The sequence below is a fragment of the Vipera berus genome (genome assembly GCF_964194415.1).
Source record: "Vipera berus genome assembly, chromosome: 1".
Classification (NCBI taxonomy): domain Eukaryota; kingdom Metazoa; phylum Chordata; class Lepidosauria; order Squamata; family Viperidae; genus Vipera; species Vipera berus.
Window position 1 is genome coordinate 266,109,958 of NC_138202.1, and position 16,749 is coordinate 266,126,706.

Here is a 16,749-nt window from a genome sequence, read left to right on the forward strand (position 1 = left end):
GCTGCAATCATTTAATTTTGGTGTTTATTATTAATGTACCATTAGCACAACCTTTTGTTGTTGTTGTTGTTAGTTGCGAAGTCGTGTCCGACCCATCGCAACCCCATGGACAACGTTCCTCCAGGCCTTCCTGTCCTCTACCATCTTCTGAACTCCATTTAGGCTCACGCCTACTGCTTCAGTGACTCCATCCAGCCACCTCATTCTCTGTCGTCCCCTTCTTCTCTTGCCCTCAACCTTTCCCAGCATTAGGCTCTTCTCCAGTGAGTCCTTCCTTCTCATTAGGTGGCCAAAGTATTTGAGTTTTAGCTTCAGATCTGGCCTTCTAAAGAGCAGTCAAGGTTGATCTCCTCTAGGACTGACCGGTTTGATTGCCTTGCAGTCCAAGGGACTCGCAGGAGTCTTCTCCAGCACCATAGCTCAAAGGCCTCAATTCTTTGGCGCTCGGCTTTTCTTATGGTCCAACTTTCACAGCCATACATTGCAACTGGGAAGACCATAGCCTTGACTATATGCACTTTTGTTGGCAGGGTGATGTCTCTGCTTTTTAGTGTGCTGTCTAGATTTGCCATGGCTTTCCTCCCCAGGAGCAAGAGTCTTTTAATTTATTTTATTTATTTATTTTATTACATTTATATACCGCCCTTTCCCGAAAGACTCAGGGCAGTTTACAGGGTAATTAAAAACCAAGATACAAAAGTTAAAAACAAGTTTAAAAAAAATTATATTTGTCCCTGTATAAATAAAACCCCAGTTAAAATAAAATTAATCCTCAGCCTGGGCCAGAGAGCTTGAAGAGCCAGGTCTTCAGGTCCCGGCGGAATGAACAGAGGTCGGGGGCAGTCCTTAGCTCCACTGGCAGCTGGTTCCAAAGGGCAGGCGCCCCCACTGAGAAGGTCCTATCCCTGGGTGTCATCCGCCGGCAATCTCTTACCGGTGGCACCCTGAGAAGACCCTCCCTGTGGGAGCGCACTGGATGAAGGGAACTTGATGCCGGCAGCAGGTGTTCCCTCAGATATCCCGGACCCAAGCCATGTAGGGCTTTATAGGTCATCACCAGCACCTTGAATCTCACCCGGAGGGCAACCGGAAGCCAATGCAGCTTGCGAAGTAGAGGTGTTACATGGGAGTATCGGGAGACCCCCATCACAACTCGCGCGGCCACATTCTGCACCAGCTGAAGCCTCCGAGTGGTCCTCAAGGGCAGCCCCATGTAGAGAGCGTTGTAGTAGTCTAAACGGGAGGTCACGAGTGACTGTGCGTAGGGCATCTCGGTCCAGATAGGGTCGCAACTGGCGCACCAGGCGAACCTGGGCAAAAGCCCCCCTGGTCACGGCTCCTATATGGTCTTCAAAATTTAGTCGTGAATCCAGGAGGATGCCCAAGTTGCGAGCCCTATCAATTTCTTGGCTGCAGTCCCCATCTGCAGTGATCTTGGAGCCCAGGAAAATAAAATCTGTCACTACCTCCATTTCTTCCCCATCTATTTGTCAGGAGTTGAAAGGGCCGGATGCCATGATCTTGGTTTTCTTAATGTTTAGTTTCAACCCAACTTTTGCACTCTCCTTCTTCACTCGCAACAAGAGGCTCTTTAGTTCTTCTTCACTTTCTGCCATTAGAAAGTGGTATCATCTGCATATCTTAGGTTGCTGATATTTTTTTCCGGCAATCTTAATTCCAACTTTTGATTCATCTAGCCCTGCTTTTCTCATGATGTGCTCTGCATATAAGTTAAATAGGCAGGGCGACAGTATACAGCCTTGCTGGACTCCTTTCCCAATTTTGAACCAATCAGTGGTTCCGTGTCCAGTTCTCACTGTTGCTTCTTGGCCTACATATAGGTTTCTTAAGAGACAAATAAGATGGTCTGGTACGCCCATCTCTTTAAGAACTTGCCACAGTTTGCTATGATCCACACAATCAAAGGCTTTAGCATAGTCAATGAAGCAGAAGTAGATGGTTTTCTGGAACTCTCTAACTTTCTTCATGATCCAGCGTATGTTGGCAATTTGATCTCTAGTTCCTCTGCCTCTTCAAAATCCTGCCTGCAGTTCTGGTAGTTCTCGATCCACATACTGCTGGAGTCTAGCTTGTAGAATTTTAAGCATAACTTTACTAGCATGTGAAATGAGTGCAATGGTGTGATAGTTTGAACATTCTTTGGCACTGCCTTTCTTTGGAATTGGAATGTAAACTGATCTTTTCCAATCCTGTGGCCACTGTTGAGTTTTCCAAATTTGCTGGCAAATTGAGTGTAGCACTTTTACTGCATCGTCTTTTAAGATTTCGAATAGTTCAGCGGGAACAAGCTAATGCTTTCTACATAAGATGTTCAAGGGAGCTACATTCTTCCTTCCTGCATGCCTCACTGTTCTTCACCATTGAGCTGATGGAGGGTGATGTTGGTTTTGCTGTGTGAAAAGATGTGCTATAATTGTACTAATTAATAAATGGAGCCAACTGAAATCATGCAATGTCAGGCCTGATTGATACTTGGAGGAGGGACCACCAGGAACTCTTGAATACAAGGCTAGACAGAGAAATTGAAAAAAAAAACCAGAAGGTAACAGCAAACCACTTTCCTAGATCAGAGGTCCCCAACATTTTGGGCACTAGGGACCGGTTACATGGAGGAGGTTTTTCGATGGACCGGAGGGGAAATGTTTTTGTGTGCTGCTTGCATCCTGCGGATAGGGCTTTCCTTGTTTGTGCAGACCAGTTGCTGGCATGCTGTGGCCTGGTACTGGTGTTGGAGACTGGGTGTTGGAGACCCCTGGCCTAGAAAACAACAGGGGCATGGACATATAGTCAGGAGATGACTTCCACATGAAAGAAGCATTTTCTTGCTTTAAGGAGGTGCCTCTGAGTCAGTACTGACTTCTGGAGACTGCCTGGACACATGCATTTTTCTTGGCAGCATTTCTAGAAGGAGCTTGCTTTTAACCTCTTCCTTGGCTTAGAAAGAGTGACCACCCCCAAAGTCACTTGTGCCAAAAGTGAGTTGTGCAGGACAGATCTCAATTGTTTGGTTTTTAGCCTGGTGCCTTTACTACTACACCAAACTAGCTCTTGAAAGAAGGTTTACTCTCTCTTTTTTACTTTATAATAATTGTGTATTTCCTAGGTTGGATACACTGGGATATATGGACTTTCTATTCAGTGTATCTGAAAACAATCAGAGCAAAGTAAAACTAAATCTAGTTATATTGCTTTATGTGAGAGATGACCAGGCTGAGCATAAGGGAGGGGTCAAACGCATCATGAGTCCCTTCATGTCCACAAGAGATCTAAGACTAGCCCATCTTGAATTCCATTGACTCTTACCTACCACCAATTTGCTTTGACTATTAATAGTTCAGATTCTTGTGGAAAGCTTTAGCGTACAATAAACCTATATATTTATTTGAATTGCCTGGACTCCTGGTTTCCTGCGTTTGACACTTTGCGTGTATATGCAAGTATTTGTGAAAATCTGCTGGCAGAAGTTATAACTATGTGTTGAGACTTAAGTTGAATATTGCATTTATCAATAGTGCATACTACTTGCATTTTTAGTTTTAAGCTAAATGTTTTGATTTGTCTTTTACTGTACTTCATTTTATGTTTTAGAGAAACAGCACCTTCTTAACCTACATCTTGAATCTGATGAGCTAATTGGAACTCATCCAGATTATTTTTAAGTCTCTGAGATATCTCTTTATCTGATTCTCATCATGCCTTGAGAACCAGATTGGTGTAGTGTGGAAGTCCCAGAGTTGCTTTTTGATAGATAAATGAATGATTTTTATTCATCTCAAGGCACAAAAGCCATTTGGAAGACTTTGGGCAAATCTCTCCCCCCCCCTCTCTCTCTCTCTCTCTCTCTCTCTCTCACACACACACACACACACACACACACACACACACACAGACAGACACACACACACACCAATTTGGGAGAAAGCAACTGCAAACCACCTCTGAAAATATTGCCAAGCAAACAACATAGACTTCTCCATGATGTCTTCAAGAGACCGAGCGTATTTGAAAAACCTTAACAATACAACAAATCACGTATCTTACAACAATGCTGGTGGTGACTATTACTATGTCATCACTGAAAAGATCCAAATTTAGGGTTTAAATTACCCAGTTAGCACACACAGTTAGCATCTTCCTTCCTTTCATTTGTCTACACAAAGTCCCTTCAACAATATTCATTCAGCATTTTATAGGGTCGTTTTTGTTTTTTTTAGCAAGCTGCTCCTTCATTCTCAAATTGTCCTCTCTACCGTAATCCATTCACCTCTGGATGTGTGGGATTATAGCTCCCATCACACCCTACCAAGTTGCTCCACACTTGTGTTTTTCAAACTTGGCAACTTTAATATTTGTGGACTTCAGATCACATAATTCCCCAGCCAGCAGGCTTGTCCATACATCTTAATGTAGGACCAAGTTTGAAAAACACTGCACTAAGTCACTTTAAGAGTTATAAGTGGAAATCTAAATTCAAGTGGATCATTCTCCCATTTTAATAGACAAATAAATATTTCATAGCAAATTCCACAGCTAAGTATATTTCTTGGTACTCAATACCAAATTTAAAAAATGGTCTTTACTTAATCGCTGAATAAATGAAATTAGTACTTATAATTGCTTTTCACTTTAGCTTGCCAGATTGTAATACTTTTTGCCTGAGACTTACAAAGTCTGTCTAAGATACTTTAAATGACAAAAGGGTTGAACAGTTCTCCCAAAAAAGCAATGTAATGCTTTAGAAAAATAATCAACAGCTTTTCCATCATCAGACAGCTTTATTTTCTCCATAAGATTAGGGTGGTCTCTGAAGCGCTCACTAGCAACTGATCAGACCAAATCTGAAACAAATTGCTTTGTGATAATCCTTTACTGGCATTAAATACGGTATTGGATGGAAGAGAAATTAAGTAGAGCCACATAACAAAACTGGCTGCAACATCATCCTGAGTAACAATTTTCTAATTTGCTGAGCAACCCATTTGTACAAGTTTATCAAGACTTATTAAACTTTTATTTGGGCTGTTGTGTGCCAGTGGAAATGATTTATACAGTTGTTTAGCCAGCTGATCTTTCACTATTAAGCACTACTGTTACTGTTTCTATTGAACGGATTTATCCTATGTAGCATTATTAATGAGATCTGCTTAATATTTTCCTTCTAAATGGAGTCCCATTATCTGGCTTGTGGCTACATTTTTAAAATGAAGATGAATTTAAGATTGCCTTCGGTTGGTGTGTATAGTTCATTAGAGTTGGCACCTTGATTTACTGTCCAAATCAATAACTTTTTATAGGATATAGCACTGCCGTTGCAAACAGAATTTTCTCTATGTAAAATATTTCAAATTTAAACTGATTTAAATTTGAAACACCCATTTTTTTCATATTCAAAATCTTGGTTTAAGTCTCTTTCATCAACCTTGTTACTGTATGTATGTGTGTGTGTATATATGTGTGTTTCTCTCTCTCTCTGTGTTAAGTGTTTGTTATATCTCCCTTGCCTCTCAGCTAACAAAGCGAGAAAGAGCCTGTGGCCTAAAGGTTAGAACAATTGCCTAATGTGCAATCGGCCCAGGTTCGAATGTCAGAAGGGTATGGCTGACTTATGAGAACAAATGAGTTTGAAATGGCCATATTAGTCTCCCTTCAATTCTTTGTTAGCAATCCAAAAAAATTTACATATACACAGAGAGAGAGACAGACAGACAGACAGACAGACAGACAGATTTTTATGCAATATGTACTGTGTGGAATTAGAAAACTACTTTCTTCTGCAGACAGCACAAACCAAAATTCAGAAATGTAGCTGCAGCAGTCTGGACAGGTCATGGTCTTTCCAGACAAAAACTTGGCATCTCATAGATATTCTTGGTTTTGGTCAAAACAAATTCTGGAAGGTCTGGCAGGCTTCAGACTGCAAATGTAGTACATATTGTCCCTCTGATCTGCCCACATGCTTGCCTGTTTATTGCAATTAAACATATTCAGCTCCTTAATCCATGGCTGATCCACAAGCCCAATCATTATGACAGTACATCCCGTCTGAACTGAATTCTTGATTCACTTAGATGTTTCAGATTAATTTGATAAATCAAACTGAGTGCATCCAATTAGGGAGTTGATCAGAATTGTCTGTCCAATTGGTTTGATTCTGAAATTTGATTTAAATGACTTTTTATTCAAAAATAATATTTGTCCAGGCTCTTTTGGGAATGGGGGGCATATAAATGTATGATCTTATGATCTCTGCGATAAGGGAGGCGAGGTCTAACCACTTCGCCACCCTTATCGCGTCCGCAGATAATCGCCCGGCCGCCCTGTTTAGGGTGACTCGCTCCCTCCTGAATCAGGAGGTGAGGGAGGATCCCTTGCAGGGTCGTGCCGAGGAGTTTAACCAGCATCTGTCAGACAAAATCGCTCGGATTCGGATCGGTCTGGACTCTGACTGGGCAGAGTCTGTCGAGCAGGACACGGGTGGTCTTGTCGATATCACCTGGGAGGAGTTTGATTCTGTGACTCCGGAGGAAGTGGACAGGATCATGGGGAGGCTGAGCACCACCACATGTTTATTGGACCCGTGCCCTTCCTGGCTGGTCTATGCAGCCCGGGAGAGGACACGCAGCTGGTTCCAGGCAGTTATATCGGCTTCTTTGAGTGAGGGTAGCTTCCCCGCCGTCTTGAAAGAGGCGGTGGTGAGGCCTCTCCTCAAGAAGCCTGCCTTGGACCCAGCTGTATTGAACAACTTTCGTCCTGTCTCCAACCTTCGCTTTCTTGCGAAGGTTGTTGAGAGTGTGGTGGCACATCAGCTCCCTCTGGTCCTGGATGAAGCGGATTATCTAGACCCGTACCAATCGGGTTTCAGGCCTGGGTACAGCACGGAGACGGCATTGGTCGCGCTGGTGAATGATCTCTGGAGGGCCCGGGACAGGGGGCATTCCTCTGTTCTGGTCCTATTAGACCTCTCAGCGGCTTTCGATACCATCGACCATGGTATCTTGCTGCGGCGTCTTAGGGGATTGGGAGTGGGAGGCACGGTTTTACAGTGGTTCTCCTCCTATCTCCAGGGACGCTCGCAGTCGGTGTTGGCAGGAGGGCAGAGGTCGACCGCGAGGTCTCTCATTTGTGGAGTTCCTCAGGGGTCGGTCCTCTCGCCTCTCCTGTTCAACATCTATATGAAACCGCTGGGTGAGATCATTCGTGGTTTTGGAGTTGGGTATCATCAGTATGCTGATGATACCCAGCTTTTCTTTTCGACCCCAAACCACCCCAGTGATGCCCTCACCGTGATGTCCCGTTGCCTGGAGGCGGTTCAGGTCTGGATGGGGAGGAACAGACTTCAACTCAACCCCGACAAGACCGAGTGGCTTTGCATACCTTCATCCCGGGTTTATTTGGACATTCCATCTCTTTCTATGGGGGGCGAATTATTACCCCCCGTAGATAGGGCTCGCAACTTGGGAGTCCTCCTGGATTCACGGCTCACTCTGGAAGACCACATAGGAGCTGTGACTAGGGGGGCTTTCGCCCAGGTTCGCCTGGTGCGCCAGTTGCGGCCCTATCTAAGCCGGGATGATCTATGCACAGTCACTCACGCGCTCGTGACCTCTCGACTAGACTACTGCAACGCTCTCTACATGGGGCTGCCCTTGAGGACCACCCGGAAGCTCCAACTGGCACAGAATGCAGCCGCGAGAGTTGTGTTGGGAGTTTCCCGATACTCCCATGTTACACCTCTGCTCCGTGAGCTGCATTGGTTGCCAGTTGTCTTCCGGGTGAGATTCAAGGTACTAGTCATGGTGTTTAAAGCCCTACATGGCAGGGGTCCGGAGTACCTCAGGGAACACCTGCTGCCGGCGTCAACTTCCCTCCGCCCTGTGCGTTCCCACAGAGAAGGCCTCCTCAGGGTGCCACCGGTCAGAGAATGTAGATTGGTGGCCCCCAGGGGGAGGTCTTTCTCTGTGGGCGCCCCGGAGCTATGGAACCAGTTACCGGTTGAGCTCCGGACGGCGCCCGATCTTCGCTCCTTTCGCCGCGATCTGAAAACATACCTGTTTGAACAAGCCGGCCTGGCCTGAGGGGGGATTGGTGGGGTTTTTACTATCATTTTATTGGGGTTTTATTAATGTATTTATTGCTGGGCATGTATTTAATTACTTTTTAATTTTTGTAGCTTTGTGTTTTATTCTTGCCCTGTACACCGCCCTGAGTCCTTCGGGAGAAGGGCGGTATACAAATATTAATAAAATAAATAAATAAATAAATATTTCCTTAGAGAAATAAATAATCAAATATAAGATTTAGAGGCGTGTAATCTCTTGGTAGAAAGGCTAGAGTTTCATTCATTTGTTATAGAACATGAAAACAAAGAAAAATTATAGGTATCTATCTAACTGAATTTTATTCTGTGAATTTTGTAATCTTTTACTTCATATACGGTGAAATTTCAGAGTAAGATAACAAACTTTTAAACATCAAATTATTGGGAGAGTCCTCTCCCCTAACTTAATTATTGGCCTGTATTCATTCCTTCATTTTTCATAGAATAATGGAAGGGGATTAGAAGGGCTTATCAAGGGCTTATCAAATTAACCACAAAGTACTTAAGATAGTGAACACAGCAGGAATGATTGTGTTATTGCCTTTCAGTCACATTTGACAAACATCAGTCTCTAACCTGGCATAGTTTGTGATTATGCTTACCCCAACTCATTCTCCAAGACATTAACTTGCAAATGGTTATAACTTGCAAGAAAACATTATGGAATCTTCTTCTTCTCTTTTTTTAAAAAAATTGAGTAGAATAAGAAACAGCTGCAAATTAGACTCCCAAATCCATAATCTAATAGACATTAGATCTTTAAACAGAAAATCATAATACTGATTTTACAGATGGAAAATTGGTCCTTCTTGCTGATGAAAATTGACATTTGTAACCAAAAAGTAAGCAAGCAATGCAAGATGACATTTGAATAGACTATCTTATAGATTCCAAGGCATAATACTTAGCGTGTTACCAGCATAATTAAAATAGAGATTGGAGATTTGGACAGATAATTTTTTTTCTATCCAATGCATCATTCTCCAAAAAATTCAGACACAATCATAATTATTAAGAGTGTTTTCCTAATCAGAACACATAGGTTTTAAATAGACTTCAAGTCTGGCTTTTACATTTTAAACTTAATATTATGCAGCAGAAACATTTTTCTAGATGAGTCCATTGGTGGGTTATTTTGTTGCAACACCTGAAGCTTTGGTTGGGCAACTGGTTTTTGATTATTAAATATGGATTTGTATGTTTAATTAGGAAGAGGTACTATCTTTGACAAGAGTTCTTTCTGTTAGCCTGGATTCTATTTTATACCTGCAACCTTGCTATTAACAGGATTTATGTTTCAATAATACCATATTAAATATACTGCAATACTTTGCTAGATGTTCTAATTGTGGAAAATCACTTTGTGACTCTCCACTAGATTCCATTGTACCAGAGATCCTCTGTGGTCTGAAAATTATTTGTATAAACTGATTTCAGGAAGCATAATCTTGTGTATCATCTGCAGAGTTAAAGTTTTCCAATTGTAAAGCCCTGACAAATAAAGTACAGATGGATTCTCCCCCCTGCTTTTTCTTTCTTTCTTTCTTTTTTTGCCTACAGGCTTCAGCTTGCCCACTCAATTCTCTCACTTGTACCTTTGTTCCAAACTTTTTTCACTTCCAGTAGTTATTGAAAGCTGTTTATGTAGATATGTTGCAGGTACTAAAAACATGACATTGAACATTAGTCATATGGGGTTTTCTCCTTTGATCAAAATCCCTTACAAAATAGGGTTGGCATGTAATTCTCGGTGTCTAGTTGTACCACCTGGAAAAATTTGCTCTGCCAATCAACAGATGCCAGACAGATTGTTCCAGTTTCTGGAGAGATGTTTCAGATAAGGAGTCAGGTTCGATAAATGGTTAAAACCTGAGCTGGCAAATTCCACCAGGTACTTTTTTTTTGCTCTATGGGGTCTCTGTGTGTTAACTGGAAAGGCACGTGCAGCCTTAAAGATGGGTTGGACACAGCAGTGTTAAATTGAAATGATTGATGATCATTCCTTTAGGGCCTGCTCACGTCTTGGAAAAAATCTTGCAAGTTATTACAGCTATTTGCAAGTTATTAAAGGCTACGTTAGCAATTCTTCGTGGCTGTTTAGTTATTAATGAAGGGGGTAGTGGTTAAACACACACAGAGGTTTCAGCAGTCTTGGGTCTTTGTTTCTGATTACTTTAAGGCTTAAACAGATTTTCTTTGTTGGTACCCAGTTGTTATTTATTTGATTTTGGTCTTTGATCTCCGCTATGCTGCCACATCATAAAAAACACATCCCTGGTCAAGTTCTGGATTATGCAGTTCCTTTCTTCTCTTGTATGTTCACCCAGGCAAGCGGCACATACAGAATAAGACTCTTTGTTTTTGATAGAGTCCAGGTGTTTATCACTAAGACTTAACTAACGGATTTGACCGCAAACATATATATGGCATTCTGGAAATAAAAAAAAGTGAATGGCAAAACTGCTAGCGGGATAACTCAAAGCCTGCTTTCCAGAAACCAACCACCATGCGCCATTACATAAAGTGATTTCTGTAGGGATCTGAAAAACGGAACTCTTGAATTATTGGTTCTGATGAGGATGAACATTCCATACAAGTTACTACCACTGCAATCCTATAGAGACTTAACTGGAGTTATGCCTCTTAGATTTGGTGATAGTAATAAGAGCCAATTTGGAGAAATGGTTAAGGCACCAGCCTAGAAATTGGGAGACCAGGAGTTCTAGTCCACCGTAAGCATAATAAAGCCAGCTGGGTGACCCTGGGGCAGGTACTCACTATCAGCCCTGAGAAGCAGGGAATGGTAAACCATGTCCATAACTCTTGCCAAGAAAACTGCAGAGATGAATCCAGTCAAAAATAGACTCAATGCCTCCCTCCTCCAAAAATCTGTACAGCCCAACAGTAGGATTTGTGCAGGCACTGGAGATGTGTCAAGCAAGAGTTTTGTGCCAAGAAATGACAAGCTACTGTGAAAATAGTGCACAGAATGCATCTGATCCTGTTAAATTTCTGGATAGCTATTCCAAATGCCCATTTTGTATATAGGTTTCCCTGGATCCTCTTTCATTTAAAAAAAAGGGGGGGAATGCCTTTCAGAGGGTCCAGTTTGCACCTTCCAGAGCATCCAGTTGTATTCCAGGCACAAATGAACAGCTGCAGTTTAATTGCTGCTGAAAACCCTAACGACTTGCACCTGTTGCAAGCTCAGATTTTGGGTTGCATGTCTGGTGGTACTGGAGAAATACTCCTCCCCTTTCTCTGTTCCTCCAGACTCTGCTCTTTGAATTGTTGCACTGTTGCAAAATTAGCTTGCTATATTTGCAGAGAGGGTCTTCATTTGGCAGAGACTTCTACATGTTCCAACAGTAGCATGTAGGAACTGAACTGGGCATTAACACAGACAGTTGACCTCTGCAGAAGTGAGTAACTTGTCTCATTCTACACTGGAAATTTTACCAAATCAAAGTGCAAAATGTAGCTTGGGCCAAGTGTGATCCTTGAGAACTACATTTATTTTTCTTTGGCAACAGTATGGAAGTGGCTTGGCATTACCTTGTGCAAATTCACTATGACAATTCAACTTGTCAGCAAAACCTGGATTCCATGATTGATCAAGATAACCATGAGCATTTTAAACTAAGTCATGAAATGTGGCGGGTATCTGCGAAACTTTGGCTGAAGTTTATGAAATTTATGAAGTTTTCAATCCTCCTTGTCATGAGAAGAGAAAAACTTACACACATTCCTGAAAATCTTATTCAACAACATCTGTCTTTGAAATTTCACAAGATATCTCCCACCCCAATTCAAACAGATCTTCCATGCTGTAAGGATAAGAACTTTTTAAACAATTGGAAAAAATAGTTTCTTTGATAGTGGGAGTTTATAGTTCATATCCTAAACTTTGCATAAATTTCCAGTTTTCAAATACCTTATTCCATCCCCTTTCTCCCATCTATCTATCTGTCTGTCTGTCTGTCTGTCTGTCTGTCTGTCTGTCTGTCTATCTATCATCTATCTATCCAGTGCTTTTTTTGTAAAAGAAAAAGGTGCCGGAACTCACAAATGTCATACAACCCACCTTGCCTACCCTACAAGGTTCCATCCCAAAGAGGTGCCGGAACTCCGTTCTGAGCATTTTATGAGAAAAAAATCCCTGTATCTATCTAATCTATCTATCTATCTATCTATCTATCTATCTATCTATCTATCTATCTATCTATCTATCTATCTATCTCCTCCTCCTCCTCCTCCTCCTCCTCCTCCTCCTCCTCCTCCTCCTCCTCCTTCCTCTTCCTCTTCCTCTTGTTCTTCTTCCAACATATTCTCTCTCTCTCTCTCTCTCTCTCTCTCTCTCTCTCTCTCTCTCTCTCTCTCTCTCTCTCTCCCTCCCTCCCTCCCTCCCTCCCTCCCTCCCTCCCTCCCTCCCTCCCCTTCTCTTGCTAGATTAATGGCCAACTCAGGTTTACTTTTCACTAGTGATCAGGAATGCAGCCAACATTTGGTTTGGTCCATCAATAACCTAATCATGCCTCATTGAAAGAGACAGAAGTGAGCAAGGCAATTTGTTTTTCTATCGCATTTGCAATTCTAATACTTTGCAGCACTAATAATTAATTTTTCCACATTGCTCTTGCTTGGCAGTACAGAAGTTAGTAGCAGAAAACAGCCAAAGTGCCCTTTCCCTTCAGATAATTTTCTAAAAATTCCTCTTGGGGGATATGATCGTCATTCATTTTTCAGTGGCCTAAAGTAATAACATCAAAAATTTTGGAGAGATTTTTTTTAAGTGCAGCTGCTTTATCCAACATTTAATTCAGTTAACAATATTTCAAACTGTCATGCATGAAAGCATCCTTGTTTTGTCAGGCAGCCTTGTTGCTGAGAACATCCAGTCATTGAAACTGTTCTGAATATTCGGTGAACATTTAATCTTCCATCTGCATTGGGCTAAAAGCCCAGGAAAGGAGGACGAGTATAATCCATCTGAAAGTGTCCCCATTGGAAAAGAGTTGTAGTTGAATATGTGGCTCAAGATATATAAAAGCCGTATCTGTTCTTTAAAGTGAGTGTTCAAAAAGACAATAGGCTGGTGCAAACTGGATTAACCCCACAGTACTTTTCCAAACATTTTAAAGAGATTTCAGCCCACTACCTGAATATCACATAATTTTTATTCCTTCCAACCCTACCAACGTTTGAAAGAAGTTATGTAACATGGCTATACACTCCACCCATCTGCCTGTTCAGGTGCCCACCTGTTTCTCTAGCAGCAGAAAACTCTTTGAAAATAGAATATGAGGCCAAATTTGATGTGGAAGAAAAGCTGGCAAAACCAAAATCAAGTCTGAAAATGGATCATATCCATTGAGGGCTGCAGAGAAATTGCACAATGTATTCTGCTGGCAAAGAGAGTTGGGCAGCAGCTTGGACTGCTGCCAGCTTGACCATTTGAAGCTCCATCCTTTTCTTTTCTTAGTCCTGTGACCCAAAGGAGATCTATCATTAAGAGGTTGGAAAGTATTCCACAGGCCATGCTCTTTGCATGCTTTTGGAAAAATGCTTAGATAATCAGATCATTGTGGAAGCTGGATTCAGGTCAGAGCAGTGTATCCATCCAGGCTAATGGGAGCACTGAATTCCGTTGAGGGCTAAGGACATTTTTGATGCTTGTGATGAGAGCCATTTAGCTCACCCATCCCGACTTTGGAATGATTATTTTTTTTTAAAAAAGTCTTTCGTAGGTTCATGTAAAGGTGTGACTTCAACTATTCAGTAGATAAATACTGAACTACACAACTTAAAAGGACCTATAGGAGAATCTTTGAAGATCTATCAAGCATCAAACACATTTCCATCTTTAAGATGTAGTATGGGTATGTTTCTTTTCCCATCAAACACTTCTTATGTCACTCTTCCAAATTAAGCAAACTCTTATTTCAGAAATAAAGTACATTTCTGAAATACAAAAACCTGCCACACATTACACAATTATTTTGTCAATAAACTGTTTGATTAATGTTTTCTAGTTATTATTTGGATACCTTATAAAGTCCTTAAACGAAAAGGGTAGAGTTAGGAATATGGATCATAAATATGGATTTTCATTTAATTGGTCATTTAATTTTAACTGTTGATTAGTCTAGATTTACAATCTGTGGCTGTCTAGGATAAAAGAATCTGCCTAAATACTCAGGAAGAATTGGATTGGCAGAAAGGAAACTGTTGCATGCACAAATGTCTTATATGGGAACATTGTTTAATGACAATAAATGCTTGTAATTTAGAACTTGACTCAGTCATAGGATAAACAGAATAATCCCAAAGGGGAACATAACATACCACAATAGATTTAATTTGGGGGATATTTTTCTCTTCCTGAGTGTGTGGGCTTTCCAGATCATTCTGTTGCCAGTTTGCACTTAACTATTCCAACAACAGAGCAAGCATGAGGTTGTTGCATGCATTTCCATTTTGTGCTCCAATGCTGCAGCAGAAAACATAAGAAGATCACATTCAGGATGATCCCAGCTCTGGCCCATAGGTAGAAGGAATTTAATCCTTTTCCTAGCTCCTACTTACATGTATTTGGCAGGCAAATGCTGCCATTTACAGAAGACCTACCCATAAAACATATGCATATGTCCTGAGAACTGAAGGTAGATATGATATGGATCCAGCTGCATCTCATAAAGCTCCCTAGGTTTGCAGCCAACTCCTTTTGATGCCTCCCTATTTTTTCAAGATGGTATTCAGAAAGCAAGTGAAAGATTGGGATATGGCCAACTGTGTAAGGCAAATGTTTTTAGAATTAGCGAAAAACCTTGGCTTCATCTGTTAGTTTGATACACACACACACACACACACACACACACACACACACACACAGACACCCCACAAGCAATTTCTCTTCCTTTGTTCCTAGTGTTAGTTTTGGATCATATTCTTCCTTTACGGTTTATAAATTCTATAAAATGAATAGAAGTATGCAAAAGAGAGTGCTTTGGTAAGTTTGGAGCCTTTCCTGCTATATCATTATAAACATTTGCCTATTTTTTTGTTCAGGATGAAAGATCCCATTTCCACCTGAAGGACAGTGATAAAAAACTCTACAAAGTTAAAATAAGGTATCCCTGACCAGTGGTACGTACTATTTTGAGTCAACTTTTACACCCAATGATTACATGAATATATCTGTTGTTTGTTTTTCTTAGCAACAATATAGAGTTGGCTTGAACCTTGTTCAACAAATCATGGTTGCAAAAGTTCTTTGTGTTTTATGTGAACATAGCCAGTGTGCGTCCATCAAGAGGCCCCATTGCTGTATAATCTGGAAGATCCTAGAACTTTTCCATTACCACCCACTTTGTTACTTTGCCTGCAAAAGACACAATGATTCAGCTCAGAAATTTAACTGGTCCCTATCTACAGGATTGTTCTTAGCCATTTATCTAATTAAACAGGAGAGGGTAACAATTCATTCCTGGAATACTAGTCAATTTCAATCATCTGTATCTAGTACATCTTTAATCTTAGCCAGGAATGCCTGATTAGAAGAGGTTGCTTAATTCTCATGTGGAATTCAACTGGGCTGCAAGCATTGTAAACAAAAGGGTTTTTCAGATGTGGTTGGGAACTTTTGAAGTGGCTGTTTTTGAGAGAGGACAGTTGCATGGACAGAAAATGTATAGTTACCCTGATCTACAACATTTGTATTGTTTTAGCTGAACATGTTTATGGATTATTTAGTTTATTTTTTTTTTCTTTTTCCTGAAAGTTGGAACAATGTGATATAATGAAATGGGCCTTTTTTTAAAAAAAGACAAGAGGATAATAATATGCCATTTACAATAGAATATATATAGTTAGGAATAATTGAGTTTGCATTTGCATTTTCCTAGCACCCATGTTTAGCAATAGAGTAAGGGTATTCTAGAGAGGAGCTATACATGAAAAATTAGTAAGTTTCATTCAGAATGTTTTCCTTATGGCATGAAAAATGGGGAACATGGAAAAGTCAAAGGGGTAATAAACAAATAAGATGCTTGACAACCTGTTTCAAAAATTTAATTGTGATATTGATATGCTTGTTAGTCCCCACACAGCACTCTTGAATCATACAGGAACAAAAACAGTATATATATGAAAGGATTAAAAGCCTATTAATAAAATAAAGTTTTTTTCAATGGAACGAAATATTGGACATTCAAAATCATTTGATTATTTCATTTATTCTGATTTAGAGTACTTGAAATAAATGTATAGACTCTTGGGTAGCATTTTGTAGGACTTCAGGATTAATTTTCTGTACGTATCTTTTTCATAATACAGCTTCTGCTGCTTCCCTATACTTTACAAAGTATGGTTTAGATTATGCTCGATCCATGCATGTTTAGCCTGGGAAAATTCTATCCAAACTACCAAAAAAATGATTTTTTTAAAAAAAAAATCCAGTGCTTTGGAGTTCCTTGAACATTTCCCTGCCCCTGCTTACTTTTTGTCATGTTTGAAAAACTATGAATGGACAAAATATGTATGATTTGGGAGATATGTGATTAGTTGTCCCATTTAAAACAAAATAAATCAATAAAATTTAGGAGTAGAAATATGTTCTGATTTGGCATAGA